This window comes from Nilaparvata lugens, chromosome 1 (genome assembly GCF_014356525.2).
Source record: "Nilaparvata lugens isolate BPH chromosome 1, ASM1435652v1, whole genome shotgun sequence".
NCBI classification, from domain to species: domain Eukaryota; kingdom Metazoa; phylum Arthropoda; class Insecta; order Hemiptera; family Delphacidae; genus Nilaparvata; species Nilaparvata lugens.
The window spans coordinates 61,185,779-61,204,767 of record NC_052504.1 but is presented as its reverse complement, the minus strand read 5'-3'; the positions used below and the strand labels follow the sequence as shown (position 1 = coordinate 61,204,767).

General features: G+C 33.6%; 1 non-coding gene across 1 annotated transcript; it reads right to left on the bottom strand.

Moving 5' to 3' along the window:
• Positions 1 to 337: 337 nt before the first annotated feature.
• Trnad-guc lies at positions 338 to 409 on the bottom strand. The gene has a single exon. It is a non-coding gene; the product is annotated as a tRNA-Asp (tRNA).
• Positions 410 to 18,989: the final 18,580 nt, after the last annotated feature.

Sequence of the window (18,989 nt, the reverse complement as noted above, 5' to 3'; positions counted from 1 at the left end):
CTCCCGACCTTGCTTTCAACATTGTCAGCTTGATGATAGTAGTTGTTAACAACAGATTATTAGCATTCTATACACCAACCCAAACAGCCATTTTCACACCGATATCTCGCCGACAGACAGGACAGGACAGAATTTACTCTGATGGACAGTATTAGTAGAGGTGGCTGTGGTTTATCACTGCGCGAGGTCTACTGTTCACAGAGCTACTAGTATTGATTCACAGATTTTTCAACCTGAGAGAGCAATAGAGTTATCAAATTCATGAAATCGAAATGAATATTCTGAAATTTTATAACTCATTCCAAAAGATTTTTCTCATCCATGAGCAAAAAAATTCCTCCCCGGCGGGGAATCGAACCCCGGTCTCCCGCGTGACAGGCGGGGATACTGACCACTATACTACCGAGGACACTGGTTGGTAGAACCGATTTCTAGTTACATGAGTATGGGATAACTAGCACTGCCAATTACTGATAAAATCGATTTATATAATTATATATTATATATTATGTATATTATATTATATCAAGCGAGTAATTTCTGTATATATTTATTTATTTATGTCCAGAAGTGATCTCGAAAATGGCTCTAACGATTCTCGATATATTCTTGATATAGTTAATACAATTGCACAGGGTCTCATTCCTGGGAAAACTCGCTAAATGACATGAAAAGGATAATAATTTATTATTATTCATCCTTAGAAAAACAACTGATAATTTCATCGTCTGTCGATGATGGAAGATGCGAGTGCGTGTGTGGGAGTGGGACAGAATATTATGTTCAGCTGTTGAACTATTGCAATCAATCAACTGATCTAACAAGAAATATTATCTGGCAAGAAATAAATCTACTTGATCAAAAAATATCTGATTTTTCGACATGATCAAAGATATGATTTTATCCAAGATCGATTATTTCTTATTCATATTAACAAATAGCCGCATTATTTTTATTCATAGCAAACATAGTATATCAAAATTTTCAAAGTTAATCATTATTTTACAGTTTTGAATTATAGTGAGTGTTATTTTATTATTCAATTTGGTTTGTGAACAATCTAAATTCGTATTTTTATATTTTTGAAGTTTGGACTGAAAATTGGACTTGAATTCAAAAGTGTATGGAACATAACCTACTTTTTGGACTATTTATAGTGTATGAATCAAAATTAAGGGAAAAAACAATTTTGGGCTGTTCCTGTTTGTCCTTCCCCAATCATTCTTTCAGAATTGTGTTCTGTTTCTGTGTATCAATGAAGAAATAGGCTGAATATAAACTATGCTTCTTTGCTTTTGTGCTCCAGAGCGAAGCTCGGTGCCCCAATATTTATAATACAGGGTTATCATAAAATAATGGTGCGGTTTCAAACATTGTTTAAAGAAAAACCAAATTACTTACAGTTAATGTTTTTTATTCACCTAATTTGTCGTCTGAAACAGTTTTTTTACATGATTAATAACTTTCAATAAGTGTGCCCTTATTCGCTCGACAAATGTCCAAACGATAATAAATTTCTCTCTTAACATTCGATAACATTTCTCCGATTATGGTTCTTTAATCCTGTTTTAAAGTGGTTCAGTTCGCGATTTCTTGTGAATAAACAATGTTTTTTATGTAAATTTACAAGAAAAAATCTACCTGAACCACTTAAAAACAGGATTAATGAAGCAATGACAACCATAACCAATGAAATGTTAGCGAATGTTTAGAGAGAAATTGATTATCGTTTGGATATTTTGTCGAACGACTAAAGGCGCACATATTTAAATTTATCAATTATGTAAAAAACTGCCTGAGACGACAAATTAGATGACTAAACAACATCAACTGTAAGTAATTTGGTTTTTCTATAAACCATGTATAAGAAAGAGCTGGATAGGCTCATACACGAACTAGCAGGAACCCGTGCTCCGCAAGGATCTATTTTTAAACTTGACAAACTGAAAACTTGACGTAAGGAAATTTTGAAGAATTGGAAATAGGCCTATAGCCATCCTTGGTTAATTAAGAATCTATATGCGAAATTTCAAGTCAATTAGTCCAGTAGTTCAGACGTGATGATGCGTCAAACATAATTTCCCTGTCCCGTACGTGTATAAGCCAGTTCTTTAGTCTATTAATAATTATAGATATATAGTTAACGACTGCAAGAGATAGGACTGTGGAACAGAATAGTGGTGAAACTATGATAGCGCCTGAAGTGGCTCAAAAACAATAGTAGGTGTAGTACTACATGAACTTTTTGAAAGTGATTTGAAAAAAAATGTTAAAACAACAGAACTGAAAATTATCAACCTTATCATTCTACCTCCATTTAGAGAGGCTTTCATTTGAATGTAAATCTATATAGATAAAGATGAATGTATGTTTGTTCCCTATAGACTTGAAAACTACTTGACATAACGGCATGTAACTTTGGGAATATATTGTGTGAATATTGGGGATGGTTTCTGAACAGAAATTTTATTAGGGTGGCTAATAATAATTATTTATTAATCTATTTTACAGACCTATGTTTTCGAAATTGTCGGCCGAGCGGCTACTGAAGAACGGAAAGATGATCATGATAATATGATAATATGATTCCAGCATCTAGAGTTACCAGCTGTAATAAACATGTCACCCTGTGGAAGTTTGGAGTTGAAGTGTAGTTGATTGGTACCAGCTGTATAGATAATGGTTCCTTAGAAGACTTATACAGATAATTACACTCCCCTATCATTGAGAAACTGGAAAATGTTGAAAAAAGATTATTCACCTAATGAAAGAGAGTTGTTCATATTGCATTCATTGATAACTGAAGAATGAGAGGATAATTTACAATTTATTTGAATTTCGCTTAGCTTATATTCATCCTGAAATGGAAGATGGAAAGAATATGGAATTCTGTGTGATTCATCGTGCATCGCTTTTTTCCTGGACCATCTATTGACAATCAACAACCATGAAAACATTGAATTCATCTTTGAAACACTGATTCAACCCATCTATTTTTTTAAATCAACACTTTACTAATAGATATTATTACCAATTGATTGAGAAGAATATGTTTTCGGAATAATGAATGCTGCATGACTAAGCATATAGGAAGTCCGTATTGAGATGTGAATGAAAATATTGATTGTCAGATAAATTTCATGATTCACCAAATAAAGTTAAGTGTGACATGAGATACATTGACATTTTGGCGGTACGAAGTTCGCCGGGTAAGCTATTTATAAATAAAGCTTTATTATTAATAGTGAACGCTGAAAAAAAGACCCAATCACCAGGAATACTATAAATTCTATGAGGGACCAGTAAGCCATTAATTTTCAGTAGTTCAATCACTTCCATTATGGACACTGGATACATTATGGACAATCAATACGTATGAAATTTATTAGCCACAGAATAAAAAACTTTTGATTGCAGTGACCCCGACTACTACAATATGAAAAACCATTTGGATCAAATATAAGGAGTTACTCACATCTCTCATCAACTCGTACTTTTTATTCACAAAATATTAACAAAAATAATATGCTAGTTATATTTAATGAACTCACAGCTAGTACTCAAATTTGTCTTTTTCTGGCCGTGCTACAAATAAATGTAGGTATATGTTTGTAATCTTGTTGTATATTAAGAAAGTTTTCAATGTGATTGTTGATAGCAATAAAATTTGAATTTGAAAAAATAATTATCAAAAAATTCCTAACCAAAGAAAATCTATGTGCTCTTTTCCAATCGGAATGTATATGACTCCATACAGCTGATAGAAGGCGCAATCTGAACTGCGTGGCTAAGCATACAACAATGGAATACACACGTGGCAAGCTCGCGCTAAATTAATTTGATAAGCTGATTGACAAAATTATTTTAAGCTTTCCAATGATTACAACATATGTTAGAATATCATGTGTCAATTATCTCAGTTCCATATGGCGTTCACATTACCATGTTCATAACCTTACTTAATAGGATCCTTTTTCATCCTTTGAAACCCTTAGAGGCAAAATATCTCAAAATCCGTTCTTAGTGCGCGTCTAGCTTGTTTGAAGAATATTTGTGCAAAGTTTTAAGTCTGTAGGCCAATTAGTTTGAGCTGTAGTGTGATTTTACATCAAAATTCTCAAAAAATGCCCTCTCCTGAACCCCCCTGTGCTCCTGATCAGAATTTTTCTGCATAGATCTATTTTTTTCGTAGCTGAACAAAAAGGTTCCTTATGACTTTACTGTGAAATGAACGGTTAAAAAATAAAAAAATTTTGGGGGGCCCCAGCTCCCTCAGGGGGGCAAATTTCTGAAAATCCTTTCTTAGTGGATGTTTTGAGGCTACCATAAACAATTGTGCAAAATTTCAAGTTTTTAGGCTCAGTAGTTTGGGCTGTGGTGTGATTTCAGTCTGTCGGGGCTTACCCTTTTATAGATAGAAGAAGAAGAAGAAGAAGAAGAAGAAGAAGAAGAAAGAAGAAGAAGAAGAAGAAGAAGAAATTAGAAATTTGAAATCTTGAAGAATTCAAAATAGACCTAAATTTAAACCATCATCGGCAAATGAAGAATCTATATGAAGAATTCCAAGTTTGGAATCTAATATAATAATTAAATCTAAATTCCCCTCATGGTTTAGCCAACTAGAGATATTATTCAATTAATCAAGCAGAAAAAAAATGTGCACGAAAAATGACTTTTTCCAGATATTACCGTAGTAAATTTGTTGAACTGAGAGCCACTATTAAAATTAGAATCAATAATTCTTATAAAGACTATATAGCTAAACTACAGAGTAATATAGATTCGAATATTAAACATTTCTTGAACTATATTGGTAGTAAAAAGGAATCTAGATCAAAGGGCGATTGTTTGGAAATGGATGGGGTTAAGTATGTTGGTGCTGATGTGCCAAAGGCATTTGCGCATTATTTCTCATCCATCTATGATGTCATAGGAGGTGATCGCGATAATGCTGCTGCTCAACATGTAAACCGCAATAACAGTAATCGTAATTTATTTCGATTTACCAGTACTGACCATTCCATACCTTTCAGCCAATCAAGTCAATTCCGCAGTTGGTGGACTTAAGGCTACGCGTTCAGTTGGACCTGATGGCGTTCCTGCCTACATTATAAAGAGTTGTAAGAATATACTTATTGAACCACTGCGAATTATTTTCAATTTATCTTTGAAAACTAATAAATACCCCACGAAATGGAAAACTGCCTGTATAACACCAGTTTTCAAATCATGTCAACCAAATATAATTTCCAATTTTCGACCTATTTCTATTTTGGACTCTCCTGATAAGGTCTTTGAATCTGCTCTATACAGAATAGTTTTTGATCATGTGAAGCATGTAATAACCCCTTTTCAACATGGCTTCATGCCCAGTAGATCAACTGTGAGTAATTTGCTGACTTTCACACAGTTTGTTTCCTCTCACCTTGACATGCAAGGCCGTGTAGATGTAATATATTTAGATTTCAAGAAAGCATTTGATTCAGTTAATTTTAATGTATTATTAGATGAATTAATTATGTACGAGTTTTCACCTGACTTAATTGAATTATTTCGTAGCTATTTGGTTGATAGAGTTTCCCAAGTGAAGTACAATAATCACACATCTGAAAACTATGATAACCCCACCGGAGTCCCACAAGGATCTAATCTTGGACCTCGTTTGTTTCTTCTTTTAATTAATGATCTCCCTGATTGCATTAAAGAATCTGAAATCCTGATATTTGCAGATGATGTAAAACTTTACAGGTCAATAAAAAGCATTGATAATTGTGTCAGATTGCAGGACGATCTTAATCGAGTGGTTTTGTCAGAACAGACTCAAGTTGAATGTATCTAAAACTAAATTCATGGTGTATACAAGGCAGATGAATTTTCAGCACCATTTACATTGGGAGGTGACAATCTTGAGTGTGTTAATAACATCCGAGATCTTGGAGTTATCATGGACCCAAGGCTTGATTTCAAAAGCCACATTAACTATACCCTAGGTAGTGCTAATAAATTACTGGGTTTTATATTTCGCAATACCAAACCATTCACTAATTGTGATGTTTGTTTAAGAATATTCAATGCACTAGTTCGCAGTAAACTTGAATATGCTGCAGTAGTTTGGGGGTTTTATAATGTGACAGACATTCATGAAATTGAAAAAATTCAAAATAGAATTCTGAGACATTCATACATAAAAAAATTTAATTGCTTTTGTCCCTTTAATTTTCCAACTAGTGAGTTAAGATCGATATTTGAAGTACACTCTCTAGAATTACGCAGATCTGTAAATGCTCTATTGCTATTATTCAACATTTTAAATCATAAAGTTCATATTCCATCATTCATAAATTTATTGAATTTCAATGTACCTTATGCTAGGCCTAGAAAAAATATATTGTTCAACATCCCTTTTGTGAGAACTACTCATCACTATAATTCGTTTCTTATTAAAAGTCCAAGATTATATAATACTTTGAATGAACATATAGATCCGTTTTCGAACTCATTTAATGTCTTTAAGAAAAATTGTGGAATGAATTTATCTTGTAGCTTGTTTGAGTCATGAAATGTTATGAGCTCTGGCTGGAACTCTTTTTGTTTTCTTTATCTTCATTATTATTTCAATTTTTGATTTACTTTTTATCTTATTCTCTTCTTTATTTTTTCCATAATATTTTTCATCTTTTAAGTTTTCATTATTATGTAGTATGGTTATCTATTAAATGTGTAAAAAAGGCTCTTCATGGTATTGTCTGTGAGCCTTTATATGTATATGTATATCAATAAATAAATAAAGTTAATCAGTAGTTCAAACGTGATGATGCGTCGTCATTCATGAATTTCCAATACCGTACTATACTTGAGCCAATCGGCTTGAGCCAATATTATACACGTATAGTGTATAATGCCAAATGCCATGTTAACATGCCAATTTATACACGTATAGTAGGGGATAGGAAATTCATGAATGACTCATCATCACATCTGAACTACTGATTAACTAGGAATTCTTCATATAGATTCTTCATTTGCCGATGATAAAGGTTTAAATTTAGGTCTATTTTGAATTCTTCAAGATTTCATTAAGTCTTAATGAAATATTGAGACTTAATATAAGGCTAGTAATATTATCTACTAGACTATTAATATATAAATAATATCAGTTATATCAGCCTATATTATTATACTTTATCATAATTATTATGTTATATATTTATATAAATTATAATAATGTCGAGTGACCTGGCTGGCTCAGGTATGGTGTCAGAGTTTTCAGGTCGCAACTGATCAATTTCAGGGCCTCTGACATAACCTAACGACTGCTTTTTAGGCAGCAGACGGCTTAACGTGTCCATCCGAAACACGGGAGTGGTCCGAGATAAATATCTTACCAGGGCTGGGATATTATTATATCATAGTCATACAGCCATCTAGATTAGATGTTGTTCTATGCGGGAAGCAAATTACATTAATTTATTGGGGCACAGAAGAACAGACAAGAGACAAGCTGGATTTGCATCATTTACGCTACTTTTCTACAGAGTTGGTGAAAATTATGAAAACAAATGTATATTTCTTTTACAAGAATAATTTGACAGTAGGTTTCATAGGGGATTCTATTCGGAATTAGAAAAACTAGGCTAGTTTTCTGTCGCTTTAAAATGTTGGTATTCCAAGAGAAAATGAATTGCGGAAACGGTTACTATAGTGGGGTCTACGTTATAATGGCAGTGTTTGATTAGCAATTGTATTGTTATTCTTGTCTATCATTCAACAAAGCGGATAGCGATATCTCTTTCTCGCTTTGCTCTGTTGCCAGATCGTTTTTTAGCAATGTAGAAATATAATTAATTAACAAGAAAAAATTATCTCAATTATGAAATCATTGAGAAAAAATATAATTTTTTGCTTGATTAAAATATAATTGATTATTTTAAAGGAGAATGAACAGTTAATATTACATCAATAGAGGGCATCAGTTACTCAATTGAATAAATACACAAATATGTTGTCAAATTCTACATTGTTTTATTTAGCATCATATTTATTTTGTATTATTTGGCATCAGTTACCCACCATAGAAGGCATTGACAAGACAGTGGATCGGCAACGTTGTACTATCTTTCTCCACTGCCATTATAACGTGGCCACTATAGTTGCTAAATCCGGTAAGTCGGGTAGTCGGGTTTGTATGGTGTTTGATAGTATAGGAAGTATCCCATCCCATTCCATCTGATAACTGGACAGCAAGTGACGGTCTGGTCGCACCGATCACAGTAGGGCGTTTGGCGGGGATGACAAGCATTTCAGCTCAATTCATTCTAATTCATCCGTAGGAAATCTGGACTGGCGCAGCTTTCAACTTATGCTAATCAAACCGAAATAAGTATTTACCCTAGCTATGGTATTTTGTCATTTCACAGTCTATCCACAAGCTACAACTCCATTTTACATAGAAAATAAGTAATATAAGAAATATTAATAGTAATAATAATAGAAATATTAATAGTAAATGAGAAATACTAGTAATATTTTCATATTTCGCAAACTTTGATAACATAACAGATTATTGAATCTCTTATTGTAGGTACTAGAGAAAAATGATTGATCATTATTCAATTCGTATTCGGTATTATCTGTATCTCAATTGCATTTCGTCTATTGTTTGTGTTGTAATCTTATAGCTTATAAATTTGAATTTTAGTTTTAAAGCAAGCTATCTTAAAGCTATTTTAAAGTTCCCATCTTCATTCTGGTAAATCACTATTGAATCTTGAATCAAATCTTGAATCTTGAATCTTGAATCTTGAATCTTGAATCTATTGGATCAGGTTTTCGATCAGCCTGTGAATTTTATATCAATTTCAAAACGATAACGTTCTTACTTTTAATTTCACAGTACTATTTTTTATAGTGGTTAGATTCGATTCACCACGGTTTAAAACGGATGTTTTGTCCGTTATCACGATCGTTGGCTTCGCTATTTCCTACAGCACAGCGATAAAAAGCACAAGATTGCACCGTAGCTGCTCTAGATACGTTTTCGCCACCTCCCAATAAAATGGGGATTTTTAATAGTGCACATTAGAGATAGATACCGTCAAATTAGTATGCGGACGATTGGTAGAGGTTTTCACGTGTTCGGTTATGAATAGGCGTCATTAGCGGGTAAACGACGCGATCTTTCCGTCTGCTATCAGGACACGGAAAGGCTCTCTGTGATCTAGCCCTACACTCCACAATCCACATCCTATCTCGAGTCACGTCCTGCCCTCAACGACCACCCTCCCCCGTCACATTACTGCCTACTGCAGCATCTTCATTATCCGCTCTAATCTCGTTCGACAAAGCAACAGTAAGCCTTATCTCCAACGCTGCCGATCGAAATTGTATTTTAATTAATTTAAAACGGTCTTCATATCTCTCCACTGAGGAAATCGACTAGAAGACTCATCTTCATTCCATCCATTCAGTTTTATCTCCTTTACGAGCTTTATTATTTGCTATCGGAGGCTATTACTGTATCTGAATAGAAGTTTTCTATAAGAGTGTGTAGGATATTTTCCGAATTATAATTTTTATTTCTGGCTCTTTTGATATAGTTTTTCTACCAAATGGGTTTATCTATTCATTCCGCGTATAACAAAGCCTATTCGCTAGTTCTCAGACTCTTTGAAATATTGAACAATTAATGTGTTGAGGAATAAACAGCTTTGAACTGGGATTGAACTGGCTCTCTCTGAGTCTCTGGTGCACTTGCTCAATTCATTTGAGATAACCATTGAGTACGATCGCTCAATATCAAACGCTCATTGCTATACGAATGAGAGACAATGGTCGATCCTACTCTACTACTTCGAAGTTGGTTTTTATATCACCCACTGATCCATCTGAATAGTTCATTTGAATTTTTACAATATTAGCAGATATTATACATTCTCACTGTAATTGATCAATCCCATCTGATTATAAATAGAAGTTATTTTTCAGATGAAATCGGTGTATGTTATGATAATCAAGGAATTTCCAGTTATAATTTAGTGAAGAATCTCTTTTATCTCTTTCCTGTATAGGGCTACTTGTAATATAAATATAAAGAAAATAAAAATCTCAGTACCCTTTTTCTTAAATATTTTATCACAACATGTTTCGGTAATTTATGCCATTTTCAAGTGATATGAATTAAATAAATAAATACTACTGGAAGATCCTTATTTTGATCATATGTTAGTGTATTCATATGTTTTTATGAACTAGGACTGTAAATTTTGGGTTTAAATTCGCATGATTCTATCAAAAATGGGGTTATTGGTGTCTAATTGGATTAAGTTTATTATTGTAACTGAATGTCAAAGAAGAATTTCATATTTATAAAGCAGCAAAATTAAACAAAGATAAAATAATAAACTTAATCCAATTAGACACCAATAACCCCATTTTTAATAGGATCATGCGAATTTAAACCCAAAATTTACAGTCCTTGTTCATAAAAACATATGAATACACTAACATATGATCAAAATAAGAATCTTCCAGTAGTATTTATTTAATTCATATCACTTGAAAATGGCATAAATGACCGAAACATGTTGTGATAAAATATTTTAAAAAAGGGTACTGAGATTTTTATTCTCTTTATATTCTGTACTCTTTTGTATGTTGACCTACATCCTCACTCAAAATTGAAAATTATTTCCAAGATCATCTTTAGACGCTATCTCTGCTATCACTGATATACTGTGCTTTGGATAAGATTCTATGTCAATATTGAATATAAAGTTTTCCTGTTGAATCAACTCAATGTTAAATTGTTCATGTTTAGAAATGTTACCACATTATTAAACCTGTATATTAAAGGTGTAATCTTCATAAAAAACACATGATCGCGACTTTCACTTCCACTTGTTTGTACATAAACAAATAAGTTATACATGTATAACATTTGAGTAGGTATCCAGTACATTTTTATACTTTCAAATTCAAATTGATTCATTTTGTTTGAGATGCATTCCATACAACATATAATCATAGATAAAAAAACATTATTATAAATAATTTATTTATTCGTTCATTCATTTATAAACATAATTTATTTCGTGATATTTGATATCTCTGTGTTTCCAACAAAACATTGGATTTTCCGTTTTTGGAATCTTGTAGATTCGTTAGCAAAGTCGCGTCTATTTCATCAAAATCTGCATTATGATTCCAGATGATGGCATGCCCTTATTCCTACACGAGTTTGAGTAAGACATGCGCAGATGGGGGCCCTCGCCCTCGCCCTCGCCCACCCATCGGCAGCTGGTTGACGGGACACGAGCGACGCAGAACAGAGAAGCTGAGCGACTGAGCGAGCGTCAACGCAGCTGCCGACCTGACTAGCTCACCTCATTTCCGACCTTTTTCCTCTTTTTCAACCACAATAAGACGTGTTTATCAGTAATAATCCTACAGAATATGATAAGAAGATTCCATGGCAAACAATGGAATAGCCGAAAATAGGTCAAAAAGGTACCTAGACGAATCTAGCTCGACAGAGAACATAGAAATTTGTGACAATTCCATTTCAATGTCGCGAAATAAGCTGATTGAAAATAATTAAGCCGATTCTATATGGTACATTTCATTTTACAATGTCACTTCAAGAAAAGAGCAGCAGGCTTCTTCTCAATATATTGAGAATACAAAATCATCAAAATGTTAGCTATGTTTCATTAATAGGTATATTAACATTCACTGATACCACAGAACACTCTAAAATTCAAATCAACGGATTTTAAATTTGTGAGATGATTTTCCATTCAATAACCTGGAAGCAATAAACATTTTAATTTCACATCACTAAAAATAAAAGATTATGAATTGTCCAGTAAAGCATTGATGTCTACCTCTTGAAGCTATTCATAACTCTATAAAGTAAAAATAATGATTGAGTTCTCAAACTTAGATTTGAGCTTTTTCTGTTTAAGTAAAAGACACTGTAACAGGACAGTATAGTATATAGTAGGTCCCAACTGTAACCATGTTAACCATGCATCAAATCGTATACTGACTTCACTTTAAAGCCAGAGCAACAATTGGACCAAATGTTATACTATTAGGCCTACTACACATTCACAGACCAAACCTACCAGGCCAAGCCGCGGAGGCAGCTGTCATCTGAGGGAGTAATAGCCTAAATGCCTATTAGAATAGATTCTATTTTTGTACGAATGGACGACTCATATATTTATTTTCTACTAGCAGGGAACCCGTGCTTCGCAAGGTTCTATTTTTAAACTTGACGTAATTAAATCTAGAAGAATTGAAAATAAGCCTATAAGAATCCTCGGTTTATAAAGTATTTAAATGAAGCATTTCAAGTAAATCAGTCCAGTAGCTCAGACGTGATGATGCGTCGAACATAATTTTCCTGTACTTTACACCTGTATACGTGTATAATCCAGTTCTTTCCTTTATTATAGTTGTCACGTTATTTTTGATGGAATAACGCTTAGCCTCCTGCTTGGCGTCAATCGGTAGAGCATGAGAATTAACAATTATAAAATCTGGTCGTGGTTTTCTAGGCTATAATTTCTCCAAGATCCTAATAGGCTCATTCCGGAGCTCTCATAATAATTTAATACTGATAATTTATAAAAATATATATATATATATATAAATATAATTTATATCCTATGGTATTGGGGAATAAAATGAATGGTACACCATGAAAAATTTGATACATATATTAAACAAATAATCTCAAAGCTAGGTAAATATAGAAAAATATATAGAGCAACAAATATACAATGAAACAAGAAACGAAATCAAATAAAATATCACAGATCAGTACTATTTTCTAGTTCTATAGCACGAAACTTTACCATGTGCTTTTCACTTCATTGATCATAATATGAAGCATATATCCTAATGCATATTATGCATTTATCTGCATGTAGCTTTGACATCAACTTGCTGTTGCTTGACGATTTGGACAATCCTACTTTATATATTAACTTCCCAAATCAGAGCATGATAAATTGACAAATCAACAATCAAATATATATTAATTTCTACAGTTTCCAATAAATATATATATATATATATATTATATATATATATATATTATATATATATATATATATATCAGGGTGCAAGATTCGGCACCTGATGGAATTAGATAAATCAATTTATCCAATGAACCAGAGCTACATTATATTATTACAAATGATATTATAAAATCAATGATCATGTGAACATTAGTATTATTAGCTTAGAACTTAATATTCTTTCAATTGGTGTATCCTTTGATATATAAATTGACTCGTTCCTATTCCATAAAATATTTCTTATACCATTTTTAAGACTTGCGCAAGTATTTTTATTAATTTTTTAAAACCTTTCCGACAAGCTAGCTTTTATTTCTTATTTCACTTGAAGCACTGAGGGCGCCCTATCCTTATTTCAACTATTTATCACTCACGGGCTGGATTTTTTATATGTTGCTGATGGCAATCCGAATTCCTGGTAGTCCTGGATTATTGGTGGCCGAAGTCGTCTCTTCCAAGGGATTAAAAAATATTTAAATGACTTTTGCTTTACTATAGCATCACAAAGTCTTCTGAAAAATTAATAATTTGATTTAACTTTAAGTCATTAAAAAGGTACAGTAAAAGATATTGTGCTCTACAAATTTTGGTGACATTCCATGGTAGTGGTTGGCAGGCAAGTGGGCAAGTTCTACTTTCTTTTTCACAATTTTCATTTCTGACTTGCAAATTTCCATAAAATTTAAATAATTCGTTACTTCGCCATTCAAGGCTCAAATAGTTCGTGCCAATCTATTAAATTATTACTTATGTCACCCATCTGACATTATATCTGTCTTTGGGCCATATCCAAAACATAAACTGAACAACAATAATTCATAGACTCTTATCATTTATAGAAATATATACAAATATATTTGAATCGGCTCACACCGCTCATCAATTGCTACCATTTGATTGGTTCATGCAAATTTGTTACAGTATACATGCGCCTACGAAACTCCTACTTCCTTAATACATTAATTTATATTTATCTTGGGTTTTTAGTACATTTTTTACATGCAATATAATTTTCTAATGATTATAGGTTGTTTCTCACTTTACAACAATTAGCCATGTGCATTTTTAATTCCTCTATAGTTGCATACCATTTAATTACAATAAATTTCTGCCAAGGTGCCTGGCTAGATTTTACGTCATATGACTCAATCGATCATTAGGTCGCCGATCAATAGATATTTTACGCCTAACCTCAAATTTTCAATACTTTATATAATATTATATAAGTAGCAAATTATTTCCATTTCTATTCGGCCGTTATAAATTTAGCCATGATACCTAATATTATCTAATCTTTAAAAACGTTATGGCATTTGGCGATATTAGCCTATTATTCCACTTAGACCTATAAATTTCTTTCAAGAAGGGATTTTATTTACCCATCAGATTTTGATACGTTACATAGTATAGAAGATGATTGATGGATGGTTGATCATTGTATTTTACTAAAAGATAGAGTAAGTTGAGTAGTTTCCCTTTCAGAGGGAGTTTTGACAACCCACAAAACTCATTTTTCATTTGAAGATATAACGAAAAGGTGCATATGACCTTATTTCTTTGCTCAGCTTGCCAAAATACCCCTCATTCCAGTATTAAAATTTTCGACTGACTGTACAGTGAGTCAGTCATTCTATCAGGGCTCGAATAATTTAGGAATTTTAATTAAATGAAAATGGAAGAGAATAATTTCTTTATGTAAATATCAACACCTTTATTCAAAGACATATTAACTGCATGCGTTTTCATATTACCGATACAGCATTGATGAAACTGTAGACGGTTATAAATTTAGCACTTTGTATCAAAAAACTGATCTAGCTGAAAAATAATTAATCCTTGCCACGTGTAGGCCTAAAGCTGCGTACACATATTCGTGCTTCCAACCCGCACCGAGCACGCTCCTCCCTCGTACCGCCCTCGTACCGCCTTCGTACCACCATCGAACTACAGTCGGACCGCCCACGCACCCATCATGAACGTTACGGAAGATGTTAGATCTCGCGTTCCCCGGTCGAACTACTCTTGCTCCCCGGTCGATCATCAATCACTCTGCTGGAGTGACGTTCGGTTGCGGAGCAGAGCGAAAGTCTGTACGCACCTTAAGCATTGCATCAGGAATACGAAGTTTCGAAACTATGTTTTTTCTGAACATATGTTTTTGAGATAATTTCTTCGATGCAGCTGTTTCACATTCACCATATTATTATACAGAGTTTGTGAAAATAAAAATATTTATTAACTAGCCGTCAGGCACGCTTCGCTCGCCATATCCGTCTAGCCAGGGGGCTCCGCCCCCTGGTCCCCCGACTGGATCGTCCAGGAATGAGATCAGCAGGCTCGCTTCGCTCGCCTGCATTTTTCATTTGAGCATTTTTATCATATGTTAGGACAATCCAGTCGGGGGTCCAGACTAAACGTCTGGCTAAACGGATATGGCGAGCGAAGCGAGCCTGACGGCTAATAATATAATATTCCCAGGATTGAAGTAGCAGTGCCCAATAAATTTTTCCGCGATAAATTCATTTAAATCTTCAACTTGGTGCCAACCTAACAAAGTAAACTCAACTTGATGCCAACCTGACAAAATTATTAATTTAGTTGCCAGTTAACAACTGTTTCGAAGAGGTACTCTATCTAGATTATAGTTCTATAGTAACATATGATATGGAAATTTCAATTATAATTGAGAGACTGGGAGAAGAAGAATATACATGATAAAAGACGAACTTTAAACCCTTAAAAATAACCCTTAGAGTTGAAATATTGCCAAAAGATTTCTTAGTGCGCCTCTAAAGGGCCAACTGAACATACCTACCAAATTTGAACGTGTTTGGTACAGTAGATTTTTAGTTCTGCGAGTGAGTGAGTGAGTGAGGGAGTCAGTCAGTCAGTGAGTGAGTGCCATTTCGCTTTTATATATATAGATTATCAAATCAATACTATTATTATATTTATAATAGAAATATTATCATTATTATTATTAAAAATATTTATCAATTATCAAAACTATATTATTGAGGTTAAGTGGTATCAGGTAGAAAGCATTAATAGGAACAGATGTTCCTTTTTTAATTTCGACCACATGATATGGTGATTTTTTAATTTTTTTATGAAATCGTTTGTACCATTAATGAAATTTGATCATTAATTCTGGAAAATCTAGATGGAGAATTGAAATTTGGGCTTCCAGGTGCACGAGATTGATATTATTTTTTAGAATCTATGTGCAAAATTTGAAGATCCAAATCATTCCCGTTTTTCCGGTATACAATCCACAAGTTGACATGTTCTGATGCGAACAAACGAACACACGAACACACGAACAAACACAACCCTACTCTCTCTTATTATATAGAAGATTGAAGATGATAAAACGGAACGTGCCAGCTCTAGAACTCAAATATTGCAATCTCCTACCTGATAAACTTTGATCAAAAGCATATTTCTCTGGTGAAATGTCTTGAGCACCCTGAAATATTGCCAAATGGAATCAGTCGAAAGAGAGTGGAAAAGTGTCCAATAAAGGCCGTTAGAAAAAGATTATCAATACCAGCCAATACTTACAAGCCACGTCGAACAAAGTCAAATCTTGGATCTTGAAAAGAGAAACCGTCCCATTTGTACATTTGTAGAAGTAATTAATTTCATGCTTTCGAGCATCGATACCGATTCAACTGAACAGCATGAATAATGCTGGAACTGGTCACATTCAACGATGAAGTGGTTTCAATGGTTCCTTCTCACTTTCAACGTCAATAAAGCACAGCCAATCAGTGGAGTGGGTCGGTCTATCTCCAGTTGCAGCTCTACGAAGAAATGTGTGAAATAGTGGTATTGTTGGTCGCATGTTATTCTGAGCTTACTTGAAAGGACAAGGAGACCACCCTGATCCAGGAGGAAACAGTTTGATGAGTGCATAGGGCAGGGTGACCTCTTCCATATATTTCAGGGTTCCATGAATATAATCCATCAACCATCAACCTTATGAATATTTTCCATTCTGCTTCAAATATACTTGCAAAAATGCTTTTTTCACTGGTATATATTGATATATTTGAAGGTAGATGATTAAAAATATCAAAATATATATCTGAAAAGTATGTGATGTTGAGCTACTCTACTAGGCTGGATTCATACACAACAGTGGCAGTAGTAAACAGTGAAAATATAATATTCTCATGGCTTCTAATGGTGTTATTCATAATCAATCGGTCAGGCTGAGTGAGAATAGTTATTAGAGCTCTTGACAATCATATTTTCACTGTTCACTGTCACTGCTATGTGCGAATCCAGCTCTAATCTAACAATCCTATTCCAATACTTCTTCCCGTGAATTCCAAGTTATTCCTGAAAAGAATGTGAATTCTGAATGAATTCCTCTCGAGTTCTGAACTTTATCTCCAGCCAACTATCTATAAGTTCGACTTGAATTATCATTTTATACTTGAATTCGATTTTCTACTCAGAGAGCTTGAGGCATATATTTTTTCTTTGAGAGAATAATTGCAGAGATATTGCAGTATTTTTTATATTTTCATTGAAAGCTCAAACATTATTTATAGCCATAGTAAATAAACTATGATTGTATGTCTCATGATATCGTTTTCATTATGAGAGATGCACTGAATTGAAGAGAACTCAACGTCATTACACAAAAAGTCCACGATCGAATTATTCATTCAATTATTCATCCAAATATTATATGTATTCCATTGTCATTGAATCTGCAGTTTAGATGCTGCATATAAGCTACTCGTAATGGTTTATTCCTCACAAGATATTTGTTGGTCCATGAAAGCTTGTGCAGCAGATATTATTATTTTCTGCAGAGTAAATACGGAATCGAGGTTGAGCCCACTCATCTTTGATAGCTGTTACCAAGTCTGAAATCTGTTGACAAAAGTGAATAGTTATAGTGAATAGAGACCCAGTTCAAATTGGATAGGCGGGTGGACGTTTTGTTGTCCATTGAGTGCATCAGATTGTGGTTGGATGGTATTGAAGGGAACATCGCAAACCCAGTGCCAGCGACCTTTGCAGGTGTTTTCGTCCTTTGTCATTTCCTTGCGACCCCTGGCTCAACGTGTGAGGCGTGACATAGAGCAAAGAATGGAAAAAAGTAACCATATTGTCTATGGAACCACAGTGTGTAGTCGAGTATTGTGCTGCTGGTCCTCTGCTGTCCACTCGGATAAGTTTTACCACATTCCAATATCAGCCGCACATTTAGCGAACCCTCTTCATCTTCACCAAAACATAAATCACGCCCTCCAAAAATGAATGGAATACAAATCGAGGCACAGAATTTGTTACAAAAGTATCTTTGAGATCTGTAAATTCGAAAGGCGTCCGAGAATAAATGATGTAGAAGTATTAGATATGGGTAGATAAGTTTTATTGTTTGAAATGTTTTCCTCTGAGTGTAAATCAGGGTGATATTTAGAAGGAATTTCCCAGAGGAGCATTTTCCATAAATGCTTTTGTTAATTTGAGAGGAATATTCCCTATTCTTACATACATGATAAACCATGAACCAGATTAATCAAGGCATGCATATTGATGAAACTATTTGAGATGGAATATAATATACTTTATTATGATTTATTATAAAAGGAATAACTATCATAAAAAATATAAATTGGATTATTATATTATTATCAAAAAGAAGGAGGAGAGTTTGTGAAATAACTGTAACAAGTTCAATTATTCGAATAAAATTTGAGCCAATCGTATTGGCACAGTTTATGAGTAATTGTTGAAGATGACTCCAATGTAACTCGAAAACACTCCAGTTACCTCCAGTAACATCTGGAAATGTTGACTGGGTTGATTCCCAATTAACTATATTACTATAATTATTTATAGTTACTCTATCAATTACTAGTTACAAACTAAAGATAAACA